Source organism: Engystomops pustulosus, chromosome 7 (genome assembly GCF_040894005.1).
Source record: "Engystomops pustulosus chromosome 7, aEngPut4.maternal, whole genome shotgun sequence".
Taxonomy (NCBI): Eukaryota; Metazoa; Chordata; class Amphibia; order Anura; family Leptodactylidae; genus Engystomops; species Engystomops pustulosus.
In genome coordinates this window covers 137,038,394-137,053,557 of record NC_092417.1, presented here as the reverse complement: position 1 = coordinate 137,053,557, position 15,164 = coordinate 137,038,394, and the positions used below count along the sequence as shown (strand labels likewise).

Below are 15,164 nucleotides of genomic sequence, written 5' to 3'. Positions count from 1 at the left end.
TTGTCGGAGGATGTCAGTCATTCATTCAGCTGAATGCCATTTCCATCAACTGCCGCTGTTTGTTTGCTTTCAACCCCCTTTGATTTCAGAGGTGCATGGAAAGAGGCCTTGCTGGGGGGTCGCAAGCAGCTCGACTTTGGCAGCAGCGCGACAGGCCCCTGCCAGCAGCTTGTTCCTCGTTAGTATAGTGGTGAGTATCCCCGCCTGTCACGCGGGAGACCGGGGTTCGATTCCCCGACGGGGAGAGCTTTGCATTTTTTCTCGCCCGAGTCTTGCTTTCGTGCGGAGCTCTTTCCCAAGACTGTCCTCACAGTTCCTTCTTGGACATGGTCCCACCTCAGGAAGTCGAGCTTTCCGTTTGATACCGAGAAGCTTGGCCGCTCGCCAGCTCCTCGTTCACGTAGCGCCGACAGTAGCAGGTTGGTTTCACCTATAAAAGCACCGCCTCATCCCTAGGAATGACTCGGCACCGCCACTTTTGCTTCGGCGCAAAAGAAACAGTGTGCTGAAATGGTCAGACTTGAGATTTTCTTCAGACCACTTGGCTAATAAGAGGACTCCAGATATCCTCTTTAGGAGCTGTTTTCAGGGTGGCAGAAGATCTGAGGAGGTGCACAACCGGCCGAACCCCTAGAGATCCCAAGAGCAATGGCATCTGCCCGGAGACTGCCCGATCTTTCCGTCATACTTTCCAAGAGGTCCCGTCTTTGTCGGAGGATGTCAGTCATTCATTCAGCTGAATGCCATTTCCATCAACTGCCGCCGTTTGTTTGCTTTCAACCCCCTTTGATTTCAGAGGTGCATGGAAAGAGGCCTTGCTGGGGGGTCGCAAGCAGCTCGACTTTGGCAGCAGCGCGACAGGCCCCTGCCAGCAGCTTGTTCCTCGTTAGTATAGTGGTGAGTATCCCCGCCTGTCACGCGGGAGACCGGGGTTCGATTCCCCGACGGGGAGAGCTTTGCATTTTTTCTCGCCCGAGTCTTGCTTTCGTGCGGAGCTCTTTCCCAAGACTGTCCTCACAGTTCCTTCTTGGACATGGTCCCACCTCAGGAAGTCGAGCTTTCCGTTTGATACCGAGAAGCTTGGCCGCTCGCCAGCTCCTCGTTCACGTAGCGCCGACAGTAGCAGGTTGGTTTCACCTATAAAAGCACCGCCTCATCCCTAGGAATGACTCGGCACCGCCACTTTTCCTTCGGCGCAAAAGAAACAGTGTGCTGAAATGGTCAGACTTGAGATTTTCTTCAGACCACTTGGCTAATAAGAGGACTCCAGATATCCTCTTTAGGAGCTGTTTTCAGGGTGGCAGAAGATCTGAGGAGGTGCACAACCGGCCGAACCCCTAGAGATCCCAAGAGCAATGGCATCTGCACGGAGACTGCCCGATCTTTCCGTCATACTTTCCAAGAGGTCCCGTCTTTGTCGGAGGATGTCAGTCATTCATTCAGCTGAATGCCATTTCCATCAACTGCCGCCGTTTGTTTGCTTTCAACCCCCTTTGATTTCAGAGGTGCATGGAAAGAGGCCTTGCTGGGGGGTCGCAAGCAGCTCGACTTTGGCCGCAGCGCGACAGGCCCCTGCCAGCAGCTTGTTCCTCGTTAGTATAGTGGTGAGTATCCCCGCCTGTCACGCGGGAGACCGGGGTTCGATTCTCCGACGGGGAGAGCTTTGCATTTTTTCTCGCCCGAGTCTTGCTTTCGTGCGGAGCTCTTTCCCAAGACTGTCCTCACAGTTCCTTCTTGGACATGGTCCCACCTCAGGAAGTCGAGCTTTCCGTTTGATACCGAGAAGCTTGGCCGCTCGCCAGCTCCTCGTTCACGTAGCGCCGACAGTAGCAGGTTGGTTTCACCTATAAAAGCACCGCCTCATCCCTAGGAATGACTCGGCACCGCCACTTTTCCTTCGGCGCAAAAGAAACAGTGTGCTGAAATGGTCAGACTTGAGATTTTCTTCAGACCACTTGGCTAATAAGAGGACTCCAGATATCCTCTTTAGGAGCTGTTTTCAGGGTGGCAGAAGATCTGAGGAGGTGCACAACCGGCCGAACCCCTAGAGATCCCAAGAGCAATGGTATCTGCCCGGAGACTGCCCGATCTTTCCGTCATACTTTCCAAGAGGTCCCGTCTTTGTCGGAGGATGTCAGTCATTCATTCAGCTGAATGCCATTTCCATCAACTGCCGCCGTTTGTTTGCTTTCAACCCCCTTTGATTTCAGAGGTGCATGGAAAGAGGCCTTGCTGGGGGGTCGCAAGCAGCTCGACTTTGGCCGCAGCGCGACAGGCCCCTGCCAGCAGCTTGTTCCTCGTTAGTATAGTGGTGAGTATCCCCGCCTGTCACGCGGGAGACCGGGGTTCGATTCCCCGACGGGGAGAGCTTTGCATTTTTTCTCGCCCGAGTCTTGCTTTCGTGCGGAGCTCTTTCCCAAGACTGTCCTCACAGTTCCTTCTTGGACATGGTCCCACCTCAGGAAGTCGAGCTTTCCGTTTGATACCGAGAAGCTTGGCCGCTCGCCAGCTCCTCGTTCACGTAGCGCCGACAGTAGCAGGTTGGTTTCACCTATAAAAGCACCGCCTCATCCCTAGGAATGACTCGGCACCGCCACTTTTCCTTCGGCGCAAAAGAAACAGTGTGCTGAAATGGTCAGACTTGAGATTTTCTTCAGACCACTTGGCTAATAAGAGGACTCCAGATATCCTCTTTAGGAGCTGTTTTCAGGGTGGCAGAAGATCTGAGGAGGTGCACAACCGGCCGAACCCCTAGAGATCCCAAGAGCAATGGCATCTGCCCGGAGACTGCCCGATCTTTCCGTCATACTTTCCAAGAGGTCCCGTCTTTGTCGGAGGATGTCAGTCATTCATTCAGCTGAATGCCATTTCCATCAACTGCCGCCGTTTGTTTGCTTTCAACCCCCTTTGATTTCAGAGGTGCATGGAAAGAGGCCTTGCTGGGGGGTCGCAAGAAGCTCGATTTTGGCCGCAGCGCGACAGGCCCCTGCCAGCAGCTTGTTCCTCGTTAGTATAGTGGTGAGTATCCCCGCCTGTCACGCGGGAGACCGGGGTTCGATTCCCCGACGGGGAGAGCTTTGCATTTTTTCTCGCCCGAGTCTTGCTTTCGTGCGGAGCTCTTTCCCAAGACTGTCCTCAAAGTTCCTTCTCGGACATGGTCCCACCTCAGGAAGTCGAGCTTTCCGTTTGATACCTAGAAGCTTGGCCGCTCGCCAGCTCCTCGTTCACGTAGCGCCGACAGTAGCAGGTTGGTTTCACCTATAAAAGCACCGCCTCATCCCTAGGAATGACTCGGCACCGCCACTTTTCCTTCGGCGCAAAAGAAACAGTGTGCTGAAATGGTCAGACTTGAGATTTTCTTCAGACCACTTGGCTAATAAGAGGACTCCAGATATCCTCTTTAGGAGCTGTTTTCAGGGTGGCAGAAGATCTGAGGAGGTGCACAACCGGCCGAACCCCTAGAGATCCCAAGAGCAATGGCACCTGCCCGGAGACTGCCTGATCTTTCCGTCATACTTTCCAAGAGGTCCCGTCTTTGTCGGAGGATGTCAGTCATTCATTCAGCTGAATGCCATTTCCATCAACTGCCGCCGTTTGTTTGCTTTCAACCCCCTTTGATTTCAGAGGTGCATGGAAAGAGGCCTTGCTGGGGGGTCGCAAGCAGCTCCACTTTGGCAGCAGCGCGACAGGCCCCTGCCAGCAGCTTGTTCCTCGTTAGTATAGTGGTGAGTATCCCCGCCTGTCACGCGGGAGACCGGGGTTCGATTCCCCGACGGGGAGAGCTTTGCATTTTTTCTCGCCCGAGTCTTGCTTTCGTGCGGAGCTCTTTCCCAAGACTGTCCTCACAGTTCCTTCTTGGACATGGTCCCACCTCAGGAAGTCGAGCTTTCCGTTTGATACCGAGAAGCTTGGCCGCTCGCCAGCTCCTCGTTCACGTAGCGCCGACAGTAGCAGGTTGGTTTCACCTATAAAAGCACCGCCTCATCCCTAGGAATGACTCGGCACCGCCACTTTTCCTTCGGCGCAAAAGAAACAGTGTGCTGAAATGGTCAGACTTGAGATTTTCTTCAGACCACTTGGCTAATAAGAGGACTCCAGATATCCTCTTTAGGAGCTGTTTTCAGGGTGGCAGAAGATCTGAGGAGGTGCACAACCGGCCGAACCCCTAGAGATCCCAAGAGCAATGGCATCTGCCCGGAGACTGCCCGATCTTTCCGTCATACTTTCTAAGAGGTCCCGTCTTTGTCGGAGGATGTAAGTCATTCATTCAGCTGAATGCCATTTCCATCAACTGCCGCCGTTTGTTTGCTTTCAACCCCCTTTGATTTCAGAGGTGCATGGAAAGAGGCCTTGCTGGGGGGTCGCAAGCAGCTCCACTTTGGCAGCAGCGCGACAGGCCCCTGCCAGCAGCTTGTTCCTCGTTAGTATAGTGGTGAGTATCCCCGCCTGTCACGCGGGAGACCGGGGTTCGATTCCCCGACGGGGAGAGCTTTGCATTTTTTCTCGCCCGAGTCTTGCTTTCGTGCGGAGCTCTTTCCCAAGACTGTCCTCACAGTTCCTTCTTGGACATGGTCCCACCTCAGGAAGTCGAGCTTTCCGTTTGATACCGAGAAGCTTGGCCGCTCGCCAGCTCCTCGTTCACGTAGCGCCGACAGTAGCAGGTTGGTTTCACCTATAAAAGCACCGCCTCATCCTTAGGAATGACTCGGCACCGCCACTTTTCCTTCGGCGCAAAAGAAACAGTGTGCTGAAATGGTCAGACTTGAGATTTTCTTCAGACCACTTGGCTAATAAGAGGACTCCAGATATCCTCTTTAGGAGCTGTTTTCAGGGTGGCAGAAGATCTGAGGAGGTGCACAACCGGCCGAACCCCTAGAGATCCCAAGAGCAATGGCATCTGCCCGGAGACTGCCCGATCTTTCCGTCATACTTTCCAAGAGGTCCCGTCTTTGTCGGAGGATGTCAGTCATTCATTCAGCTGAATGCCATTTCCATCAACTGCCGCCGTTTGTTTGCTTTCAACCCCCTTTGATTTCAGAGGTGCATGGAAAGAGGCCTTGCTGGGGGGTCGCAAGCAGCTCGACTTTGGCCGCAGCGCGACAGGCCCCTGCCAGCAGCTTGTTCCTCGTTAGTATAGTGGTGAGTATCCCCGCCTGTCACGCGGGAGACCGGGGTTCGATTCCCCGACGGGGAGAGCTTTGCATTTTTTCTCGCCCGAGTCTTGCTTTCGTGCGGAGCTCTTTCCCAAGACTGTCCTCACAGTTCCTTCTTGGACATGGTCCCACCTCAGGAAGTCGAGCTTTCCGTTTGATACCGAGAAGCTTGGCCGCTCGCCAGCTCCTCGTTCACGTAGCGCCGACAGTAGCAGGTTGGTTTCACCTATAAAAGCACCGCCTCATCCCTAGGAATGACTCGGCACCGCCACTTTTCCTTCGGCGCAAAAGAAACAGTGTGCTGAAATGGTCAGACTTGAGATTTTCTTCAGACCACTTGGCTAATAAGAGGACTCCAGATATCCTCTTTAGGAGCTGTTTTCAGGGTGGCAGAAGATCTGAGGAGGTGCACAACCGGCCGAACCCCTAGAGATCCCAAGAGCAATGGCATCTGCCCGGAGACTGCCCGATCTTTCCGTCATACTTTCCAAGAGGTCCCGTCTTTGTCGGAGGATGTCAGTCATTCATTCAGCTGAATGCCATTTCCATCAACTGCCGCCGTTTGTTTGCTTTCAACCCCCTTTGATTTCAGAGGTGCATGGAAAGAGGCCTTGCTGGGGGGTCGCAAGCAGCTCGATTTTGGCCGCAGCGCGACAGGCCCCTGCCAGCAGCTTGTTCCTCGTTAGTATAGTGGTGAGTATCCCCGCCTGTCACGCGGGAGACCGGGGTTCGATTCCCCGACGGGGAGAGCTTTGCATTTTTTCTCGCCCGAGTCTTGCTTTCGTGCGGAGCTCTTTCCCAAGACTGTCCTCAAAGTTCCTTCTCGGACATGGTCCCACCTCAGGAAGTCGAGCTTTCCGTTTGATACCTAGAAGCTTGGCCGCTCGCCAGCTCCTCGTTCACGTAGCGCCGACAGTAGCAGGTTGGTTTCACCTATAAAAGCACCGCCTCATCCCTAGGAATGACTCGGCACCGCCACTTTTCCTTCGGCGCAAAAGAAACAGTGTGCTGAAATGGTCAGACTTGAGATTTTCTTCAGACCACTTGGCTAATAAGAGGACTCCAGATATCCTCTTTAGGAGCTGTTTTCAGGGTGGCAGAAGATCTGAGGAGGTGCACAACCGGCCGAACCCCTAGAGATCCCAAGAGCAATGGCATCTGCCCGGAGACTGCCCGATCTTTCCGTCATACTTTCCAAGAGGTCCCGTCTTTGTCGGAGGATGTCAGTCATTCATTCAGCTGAATGCCATTTCCATCAACTGCCGCCGTTTGTTTGCTTTCAACCCCCTTTGATTTCAGAGGTGCATGGAAAGAGGCCTTGCTGGGGGGTCGCAAGCAGCTCCACTTTGGCAGCAGCGCGACAGGCCCCTGCCAGCAGCTTGTTCCTCGTTAGTATAGTGGTGAGTATCCCCGCCTGTCACGCGGGAGACCGGGGTTCGATTCCCCAACGGGGAGAGCTTTGCATTTTTTCTCGCCCGAGTCTTGCTTTCGTGCGGAGCTCTTTCCCAAGACTGTCCTCACAGTTCCTTCTTGGACATGGTCCCACCTCAGGAAGTCGAGCTTTCCGTTTGATACCGAGAAGCTTGGCCGCTCGCCAGCTCCTCGTTCACGTAGCGCCGACAGTAGCAGGTTGGTTTCACCTATAAAAGCACCGCCTCATCCCTAGGAATGACTCGGCACCGCCACTTTTCCTTCGGCGCAAAAGAAACAGTGTGCTGAAATGGTCAGACTTGAGATTTTCTTCAGTCCACTTGGCTAATAAGAGGACTCCAGATATCCTCTTTAGGAGCTGTTTTCAGGGTGGCAGAAGATCTGAGGAGGTGCACAACCGGCCGAACCCCTAGAGATCCCAAGAGCAATGGCATCTGCCCGGAGACTGCCCGATCTTTCCGTCATACTTTCCAAGAGGTCCCGTCTTTGTCGGAGGATGTCAGTCATTCATTCAGCTGAATGCCATTTCCATCAACTGCCGCCGTTTGTTTGCTTTCAACCCCCTTTGATTTCAGAGGTGCATGGAAAGAGGCCTTGCTGGGGGGTCGCAAGCAGCTCGACTTTGGCCGCAGCGCGACAGGCCCCTGCCAGCAGCTTGTTCCTCGTTAGTATAGTGGTGAGTATCCCCGCCTGTCACGCGGGAGACCGGGGTTCGATTCCCCGACGGGGAGAGCTTTGCATTTTTTCTCGCCCGAGTCTTGCTTTCGTGCGGAGCTCTTTCCCAAGACTGTCCTCACAGTTCCTTCTTGGACATGGTCCCACCTCAGGAAGTCGAGCTTTCCGTTTGATACCGAGAAGCTTGGCCGCTCGCCAGCTCCTCGTTCACGTAGCGCCGACAGTAGCAGGTTGGTTTCACCTATAAAAGCACCGCCTCATCCCTAGGAATGACTCGGCACCGCCACTTTTCCTTCGGCGCAAAAGAAACAGTGTGCTGAAATGGTCAGACTTGAGATTTTCTTCAGACCACTTGGCTAATAAGAGGACTCCAGATATCCTCTTTAGGAGCTGTTTTCAGGGTGGCAGAAGATCTGAGGAGGTGCACAACCGGCCGAACCCCTAGAGATCCCAAGAGCAATGGCATCTGCCCGGAGACTGCCCGATCTTTCCGTCATACTTTCCAAGAGGTCCCGTCTTTGTCGGAGGATGTCAGTCATTCATTCAGCTGAATGCCATTTCCATCAACTGCCGCCGTTTGTTTGCTTTCAACCCCCTTTGATTTCAGAGGTGCATGGAAAGAGGCCTTGCTGGGGGGTCGCAAGCAGCTCGATTTTGGCCGCAGCGCGACAGGCCCCTGCCAGCAGCTTGTTCCTCGTTAGTATAGTGGTGAGTATCCCCGCCTGTCACGCGGGAGACCGGGGTTCGATTCCCCGACGGGGAGAGCTTTGCATTTTTTCTCGCCCGAGTCTTGCTTTCGTGCGGAGCTCTTTCCCAAGACTGTCCTCAAAGTTCCTTCTCGGACATGGTCCCACCTCAGGAAGTCGAGCTTTCCGTTTGATACCTAGAAGCTTGGCCGCTCGCCAGCTCCTCGTTCACGTAGCGCCGACAGTAGCAGGTTGGTTTCACCTATAAAAGCACCGCCTCATCCCTAGGAATGACTCGGCACCGCCACTTTTCCTTCGGCGCAAAAGAAACAGTGTGCTGAAATGGTCAGACTTGAGATTTTCTTCAGACCACTTGGCTAATAAGAGGACTCCAGATATCCTCTTTAGGAGCTGTTTTCAGGGTGGCAGAAGATCTGAGGAGGTGCACAACCGGCCGAACCCCTAGAGATCCCAAGAGCAATGGCATCTGCCCGGAGACTGCCCGATCTTTCCGTCATACTTTCCAAGAGGTCCCGTCTTTGTCGGAGGATGTCAGTCATTCATTCAGCTGAATGCCATTTCCATCAACTGCCGCCGTTTGTTTGCTTTCAACCCCCTTTGATTTCAGAGGTGCATGGAAAGAGGCCTTGCTGGGGGGTCGCAAGCAGCTCCACTTTGGCAGCAGCGCGACAGGCCCCTGCCAGCAGCTTGTTCCTCGTTAGTATAGTGGTGAGTATCCCCGCCTGTCACGCGGGAGACCGGGGTTCGATTCCCCAATGGGGAGAGCTTTGCATTTTTTCTCGCCCGAGTCTTGCTTTCGTGCGGAGCTCTTTCCCAAGACTGTCCTCACAGTTCCTTCTTGGACATGGTCCCACCTCAGGAAGTCGAGCTTTCCGTTTGATACCGAGAAGCTTGGCCGCTCGCCAGCTCCTCGTTCACGTAGCGCCGACAGTAGCAGGTTGGTTTCACCTATAAAAGCACCGCCTCATCCCTAGGAATGACTCGGCACCGCCACTTTTCCTTCGGCGCAAAAGAAACAGTGTGCTGAAATGGTCAGACTTGAGATTTTCTTCAGACCACTTGGCTAATAAGAGGACTCCAGATATCCTCTTTAGGAGCTGTTTTCAGGGTGGCAGAAGATCTGAGGAGGTGCACAACCGGCCGAACCCCTAGAGATCCCAAGAGCAATGGCATCTGCCCGGAGACTGCCCGATCTTTCCGTCATACTTTCCAAGAGGTCCCGTCTTTGTCGGAGGATGTCAGTCATTCATTCAGCTGAATGCCATTTCCATCAACTGCCGCCGTTTGTTTGCTTTCAACCCCCTTTGATTTCAGAGGTGCATGGAAAGAGGCCTTGCTGGGGGGTCGCAAGCAGCTCGTCTTTGGCAGCAGCGCGACAGGCCCCTGCCAGCAGCTTGTTCCTCGTTAGTATAGTGGTGAGTATCCCCGCCTGTCACGCGGGAGACCGGGGTTCGATTCCCCGACGGGGAGAGCTTTGCATTTTTTCTCGCCCGAGTCTTGCTTTCGTGCGGAGCTCTTTCCCAAGACTGTCCTCACAGTTCCTTCTTGGACATGGTCCCACCTCAGGAAGTCGAGCTTTCCGTTTGATACCGAGAAGCTTGGCCGCTCGCCAGCTCCTCGTTCACGTAGCGCCGACAGTAGCAGGTTGGTTTCACCTATAAAAGCACCGCCTCATCCCTAGGAATGACTCGGCACCGCCACTTTTCCTTCGGCGCAAAAGAAACAGTGTGCTGAAATGGTCAGACTTGAGATTTTCTTCAGACCACTTGGCTAATAAGAGGACTCCAGATATCCTCTTTAGGAGCTGTTTTCAGGGTGGCAGAAGATCTGAGGAGGTGCACAACCGGCCGAACCCCTAGAGATCCCAAGAGCAATGGCATCTGCCCGGAGACTGCCCGATCTTTCCGTCATACTTTCCAAGAGGTCCCGTCTTTGTCGGAGGATGTCAGTCATTCATTCAGCTGAATGCCATTTCCATCAACTGCCGCCGTTTGTTTGCTTTCAACCCCCTTTGATTTCAGAGGTGCATGGAAAGAGGCCTTGCTGGGGGGTCGCAAGCAGCTCGACTTTGGCCGCAGCGCGACAGGCCCCTGCCAGCAGCTTGTTCCTCGTTAGTATAGTGGTGAGTATCCCCGCCTGTCACGCGGGAGACCGGGGTTCGATTCCCCGACGGGGAGAGCTTTGCATTTTTTCTCGCCCGAGTCTTGCTTTCGTGCGGAGCTCTTTCCCAAGACTGTCCTCACAGTTCCTTCTTGGACATGGTCCCACCTCAGGAAGTCGAGCTTTCCGTTTGATACCGAGAAGCTTGGCCGCTCGCCAGCTCCTCGTTCACGTAGCGCCGACAGTAGCAGGTTGGTTTCACCTATAAAAGCACCGCCTCATCCCTAGGAATGACTCGGCACCGCCACTTTTCCTTCGGCGCAAAAGAAACAGTGTGCTGAAATGGTGAGACTTGAGATTTTCTTCAGACCACTTGGCTAATAAGAGGACTCCAGATATCCTCTTTGGGAGCTGTTTTCAGGGTGGCAGAAGATCTGAGGAGGTGCACAACCGGCAGAACCCCTAGAGATCCCAAGAGCAATGGCATCTGCCCGGAGACTGCCCGATCTTTCCGTCATACTTTCCAAGAGGTCCCGTCTTTGTCGGAGGATGTCAGTCATTCATTCAGCTGAATGCCATTTCCATCAACTGCCGCCGTTTGTTTGCTTTCAACCCCCTTTGATTTCAGAGGTGCATGGAAAGAGGCCTTGCTGGGGGGTCGCAAGCAGCTCGACTTTGGCCGCAGCGCGACAGGCCCCTGCCAGCAGCTTGTTCCTCGTTAGTATAGTGGTGAGTATCCCCGCCTGTCACGCGGGAGACCGGGGTTCGATTCCCCGACGGGGAGAGCTTTGCATTTTTTCTCGCCCGAGTCTTGCTTTCGTGCGGAGCTCTTTCCCAAGACTGTCCTCACAGTTCCTTCTTGGACATGGTCCCACCTCAGGAAGTCGAGCTTTCCGTTTGATACCGAGAAGCTTGGCCGCTCGCCAGCTCCTCGTTCACGTAGCGCCGACAGTAGCAGGTTGGTTTCACCTATAAAAGCACCGCCTCATCCCTAGGAATGACTCGGCACCGCCACTTTTCCTTCGGCGCAAAAGAAACAGTGTGCTGAAATGGTCAGACTTGAGATTTTCTTCAGACCACTTGGCTAATAAGAGGACTCCAGATATCCTCTTTAGGAGCTGTTTTCAGGGTGGCAGAAGATCTGAGGAGGTGCACAACCGGCCGAACCCCTAGAGATCCCAAGAGCAATGGCATCTGCCCGGAGACTGCCCGATCTTTCCGTCATACTTTCCAAGAGGTCCCGTCTTTGTCGGAGGATGTCAGTCATTCATTCAGCTGAATGCCATTTCCATCAACTGCCGCCGTTTGTTTGCTTTCAACCCCCTTTGATTTCAGAGGTGCATGGAAAGAGGCCTTGCTGGGGGGTCGCAAGCAGCTCGACTTTGGCCGCAGCGCGACAGGCCCCTGCCAGCAGCTTGTTCCTCGTTAGTATAGTGGTGAGTATCCCCGCCTGTCACGCGGGAGACCGGGGTTCGATTCCCCGACGTGGAGAGCTTTGCATTTTTTCTCGCCCGAGTCTTGCTTTCGTGCGGAGCTCTTTCCCAAGACTGTCCTCACAGTTCCTTCTTGGACATGGTCCCACCTCAGGAAGTCGAGCTTTCCGTTTGATACCGAGAAGCTTGGCCGCTCGCCAGCTCCTCGTTCACGTAGCGCCGACAGTAGCAGGTTGGTTTCACCTATAAAAGCACCGCCTCATCCCTAGGAATGACTCGGCACCGCCACTTTTCCTTCGGCGCAAAAGAAACAGTGTGCTGAAATGGTCAGACTTGAGATTTTCTTCAGACCACTTGGCTAATAAGAGGACTCCAGATATCCTCTTTAGGAGCTGTTTTCAGGGTGGCAGAAGATCTGAGGAGGTGCACAACCGGCCGAACCCCTAGAGATCCCAAGAGCAATGGCATCTGCCCGGAGACTGCCCGATCTTTCCGTCATACTTTCCAAGAGGTCCCGTCTTTGTCGGAGGATGTCAGTCATTCATTCAGCTGAATGCCATTTCCATCAACTGCCGCCGTTTGTTTGCTTTCAACCCCCTTTGATTTCAGAGGTGCATGGAAAGAGGCCTTGCTGGGGGGTCGCAAGCAGCTCGACTTTGGCCGCAGCGCGACAGGCCCCTGCCAGCAGCTTGTTCCTCGTTAGTATAGTGGTGAGTATCCCCGCCTGTCACGCGGGAGACCGGGGTTCGATTCCCCGACGGGGAGAGCTTTGCATTTTTTCTCGCCCGAGTCTTGCTTTCGTGCGGAGCTCTTTCCCAAGACTGTCCTCACAGTTCCTTCTTGGACATGGTCCCACCTCAGGAAGTCGAGCTTTCCGTTTGATACCGAGAAGCTTGGCCGCTCGCCAGCTCCTCGTTCACGTAGCGCCGACAGTAGCAGGTTGGTTTCACCTATAAAAGCACCGCCTCATCCCTAGGAATGACTCGGCACCGCCACTTTTCCTTCGGCGCAAAAGAAACAGTGTGCTGAAATGGTCAGACTTGAGATTTTCTTCAGACCACTTGGCTAATAAGAGGACTCCAGATATCCTCTTTAGGAGCTGTTTTCAGGGTGGCAGAAGATCTGAGGAGGTGCACAACCGGCCGAACCCCTAGAGATCCCAAGAGCAATGGCATCTGCCCGGAGACTGCCCGATCTTTCCGTCATACTTTCCAAGAGGTCCCGTCTTTGTCGGAGGATGTCAGTCATTCATTCAGCTGAATGCCATTTCCATCAACTGCCGCCGTTTGTTTGCTTTCAACCCCCTTTGATTTCAGAGGTGCATGGAAAGAGGCCTTGCTGGGGGGTCGCAAGCAGCTCGACTTTGGCCGCAGCGCGACAGGCCCCTGCCAGCAGCTTGTTCCTCGTTAGTATAGTGGTGAGTATCCCCGCCTGTCACGCGGGAGACCGGGGTTCGATTCCCCGACGGGGAGAGCTTTGCATTTTTTCTCGCCCGAGTCTTGCTTTCGTGCGGAGCTCTTTCCCAAGACTGTCCTCACAGTTCCTTCTTGGACATGGTCCCACCTCAGGAAGTCGAGCTTTCCGTTTGATACCGAGAAGCTTGGCCGCTCGCCAGCTCCTCGTTCACGTAGCGCCGACAGTAGCAGGTTGGTTTCACCTATAAAAGCACCGCCTCATCCCTAGGAATGACTCGGCACCGCCACTTTTCCTTCGGAGCAAAAGAAACAGTGTGCTGAAATGGTCAGACTTGAGATTTTCTTCAGACCACTTGGCTAATAAGAGGACTCCAGATATCCTCTTTAGGAGCTGTTTTCAGGGTGGCAGAAGATCTGAGGAGGTGCACAACCGGCCGAACCCCTAGAGATCCCAAGAGCAATGGCATCTGCCCGGAGACTGCCCGATCTTTCCGTCATACTTTCCAAGAGGTCCCGTCTTTGCCGGAGGATGTCAGTCATTCATTCAGCTGAATGCCATTTCCATCAACTGCCGCCGTTTGTTTGCTTTCAACCCCCTTTGATTTCAGAGGTGCATGGAAAGAGGCCTTGCTGGGGGGTCGCAAGCAGCTCGACTTTGGCCACAGCGCGACAGGCCCCTGCCAGCAGCTTGTTCCTCGTTAGTATAGTGGTGAGTATCCCCGCCTGTCACGCGGGAGACCGGGGTTCGATTCCCCGACGGGGAGAGCTTTGCATTTTTTCTCGCCCGAGTCTTGCTTTCGTGCGGAGCTCTTTCCCAAGACTGTCCTCACAGTTCCTTCTTGGACATGGTCCCACCTCAGGAAGTCGAGCTTTCCGTTTGATACCGAGAAGCTTGGCCGCTCGCCAGCTCCTCGTTCACGTAGCGCCGACAGTAGCAGGTTGGTTTCACCTATAAAAGCACCGCCTCATCCCTAGGAATGACTCGGCACCGCCACTTTTCCTTCGGCGCAAAAGAAACAGTGTGCTGAAATGGTCAGACTTGAGATTTTCTTCAGACCACTTGGCTAATAAGAGGACTCCAGATATCCTCTTTAGGAGCTGTTTTCAGGGTGGCAGAAGATCTGAGGAGGTGCACAACCGGCCGAACCCCTAGAGATCCCAAGAGCAATGGCATCTGCCCGGAGACTGCCCGATCTTTCCGTCATACTTTCCAAGAGGTCCCGTCTTTGTCGGAGGATGTCAGTCATTCATTCAGCTGAATGCCATTTCCATCAACTGCCGCCGTTTGTTTGCTTTCAACCCCCTTTGATTTCAGAGGTGCATGGAAAGAGGCCTTGCTGGGGGGTCGCAAGCAGCTCGACTTTGGCCGCAGCGCGACAGGCCCCTGCCAGCAGCTTGTTCCTCGTTAGTATAGTGGTGAGTATCCCCGCCTGTCACGCGGGAGACCGGGGTTCGATTCCCCGACGTGGAGAGCTTTGCATTTTTTCTCGCCCGAGTCTTGCTTTCGTGCGGAGCTCTTTCCCAAGACTGTCCTCACAGTTCCTTCTTGGACATGGTCCCACCTCAGGAAGTCGAGCTTTCCGTTTGATACCGAGAAGCTTGGCCGCTCGCCAGCTCCTCGTTCACGTAGCGCCGACAGTAGCAGGTTGGTTTCACCTATAAAAGCACCGCCTCATCCCTAGGAATGACTCGGCACCGCCACTTTTCCTTCGGCGCAAAAGAAACAGTGTGCTGAAATGGTCAGACTTGAGATTTTCTTCAGACCACTTGGCTAATAAGAGGACTCCAGATATCCTCTTTAGGAGCTGTTTTCAGGGTGGCAGAAGATCTGAGGAGGTGCACAACCGGCCGAACCCCTAGAGATCCCAAGAGCAATGGCATCTGCCCGGAGACTGCCCGATCTTTCCGTCATACTTTCCAAGAGGTCCCGTCTTTGTCGGAGGATGTCAGTCATTCATTCAGCTGAATGCCATTTCCATCAACTGCCGCCGTTTGTTTGCTTTCAACCCCCTTTGATTTCAGAGGTGCATGGAAAGAGGCCTTGCTGGGGGGTCGCAAGCAGCTCGACTTTGGCTGCAGCGCGACAGGCCCCTGCCAGCAGCTTGTTCCTCGTTAGTATAGTGGTGAGTATCCCCGCCTGTCACGCGGGAGACCGGGGTTCGATTCCCCGACGGGGAGAGCTTTGCATTTTTTCTCGCCCGAGTCTTGCTTTCGTGCGGAGCTCTTTCCCAAGACTGTCCTCACAGTTCC

The 15,164-nt window shown here is 54.2% G+C and overlaps 17 non-coding genes across 17 annotated transcripts; all 17 read left to right on the top strand.

The window, feature by feature from the left end:
- The first annotated feature begins 173 nt into the window (after positions 1-173).
- On the top strand, positions 174-245 carry TRNAD-GUC (transfer RNA aspartic acid (anticodon GUC)). Its single transcript has one exon. It is a non-coding gene; the product is annotated as a tRNA-Asp (tRNA).
- Positions 246-880: 635 nt separating this feature from the next.
- TRNAD-GUC (transfer RNA aspartic acid (anticodon GUC)) lies at positions 881-952 on the top strand. Its single transcript has one exon. It is a non-coding gene; the product is annotated as a tRNA-Asp (tRNA).
- Positions 953-2,294: 1,342 nt separating this feature from the next.
- On the top strand, positions 2,295-2,366 carry TRNAD-GUC (transfer RNA aspartic acid (anticodon GUC)). Its single transcript has one exon. It is a non-coding gene; the product is annotated as a tRNA-Asp (tRNA).
- Positions 2,367-3,001: 635 nt separating this feature from the next.
- TRNAD-GUC (transfer RNA aspartic acid (anticodon GUC)) lies at positions 3,002-3,073 on the top strand. The gene has a single exon. It is a non-coding gene; the product is annotated as a tRNA-Asp (tRNA).
- A 635-nt stretch (positions 3,074-3,708) lies between these two features.
- TRNAD-GUC (transfer RNA aspartic acid (anticodon GUC)) lies at positions 3,709-3,780 on the top strand. Its single transcript has one exon. It is a non-coding gene; the product is annotated as a tRNA-Asp (tRNA).
- Positions 3,781-4,415: 635 nt separating this feature from the next.
- On the top strand, positions 4,416-4,487 carry TRNAD-GUC (transfer RNA aspartic acid (anticodon GUC)). The gene has a single exon. It is a non-coding gene; the product is annotated as a tRNA-Asp (tRNA).
- Positions 4,488-5,122: 635 nt separating this feature from the next.
- TRNAD-GUC (transfer RNA aspartic acid (anticodon GUC)) lies at positions 5,123-5,194 on the top strand. The gene has a single exon. It is a non-coding gene; the product is annotated as a tRNA-Asp (tRNA).
- A 635-nt stretch (positions 5,195-5,829) lies between these two features.
- On the top strand, positions 5,830-5,901 carry TRNAD-GUC (transfer RNA aspartic acid (anticodon GUC)). The gene has a single exon. It is a non-coding gene; the product is annotated as a tRNA-Asp (tRNA).
- Positions 5,902-7,243: 1,342 nt separating this feature from the next.
- TRNAD-GUC (transfer RNA aspartic acid (anticodon GUC)) lies at positions 7,244-7,315 on the top strand. The gene has a single exon. It is a non-coding gene; the product is annotated as a tRNA-Asp (tRNA).
- Positions 7,316-7,950: 635 nt separating this feature from the next.
- On the top strand, positions 7,951-8,022 carry TRNAD-GUC (transfer RNA aspartic acid (anticodon GUC)). Its single transcript has one exon. It is a non-coding gene; the product is annotated as a tRNA-Asp (tRNA).
- Positions 8,023-9,364: 1,342 nt separating this feature from the next.
- TRNAD-GUC (transfer RNA aspartic acid (anticodon GUC)) lies at positions 9,365-9,436 on the top strand. The gene has a single exon. It is a non-coding gene; the product is annotated as a tRNA-Asp (tRNA).
- A 635-nt stretch (positions 9,437-10,071) lies between these two features.
- Positions 10,072-10,143, top strand: TRNAD-GUC (transfer RNA aspartic acid (anticodon GUC)). Its single transcript has one exon. It is a non-coding gene; the product is annotated as a tRNA-Asp (tRNA).
- Positions 10,144-10,778: 635 nt separating this feature from the next.
- TRNAD-GUC (transfer RNA aspartic acid (anticodon GUC)) lies at positions 10,779-10,850 on the top strand. Its single transcript has one exon. It is a non-coding gene; the product is annotated as a tRNA-Asp (tRNA).
- A 1,342-nt stretch (positions 10,851-12,192) lies between these two features.
- On the top strand, positions 12,193-12,264 carry TRNAD-GUC (transfer RNA aspartic acid (anticodon GUC)). Its single transcript has one exon. It is a non-coding gene; the product is annotated as a tRNA-Asp (tRNA).
- A 635-nt stretch (positions 12,265-12,899) lies between these two features.
- On the top strand, positions 12,900-12,971 carry TRNAD-GUC (transfer RNA aspartic acid (anticodon GUC)). Its single transcript has one exon. It is a non-coding gene; the product is annotated as a tRNA-Asp (tRNA).
- A 635-nt stretch (positions 12,972-13,606) lies between these two features.
- Positions 13,607-13,678, top strand: TRNAD-GUC (transfer RNA aspartic acid (anticodon GUC)). The gene has a single exon. It is a non-coding gene; the product is annotated as a tRNA-Asp (tRNA).
- A 1,342-nt stretch (positions 13,679-15,020) lies between these two features.
- On the top strand, positions 15,021-15,092 carry TRNAD-GUC (transfer RNA aspartic acid (anticodon GUC)). The gene has a single exon. It is a non-coding gene; the product is annotated as a tRNA-Asp (tRNA).
- The last annotated feature ends 72 nt before the right edge of the window (positions 15,093-15,164 follow it).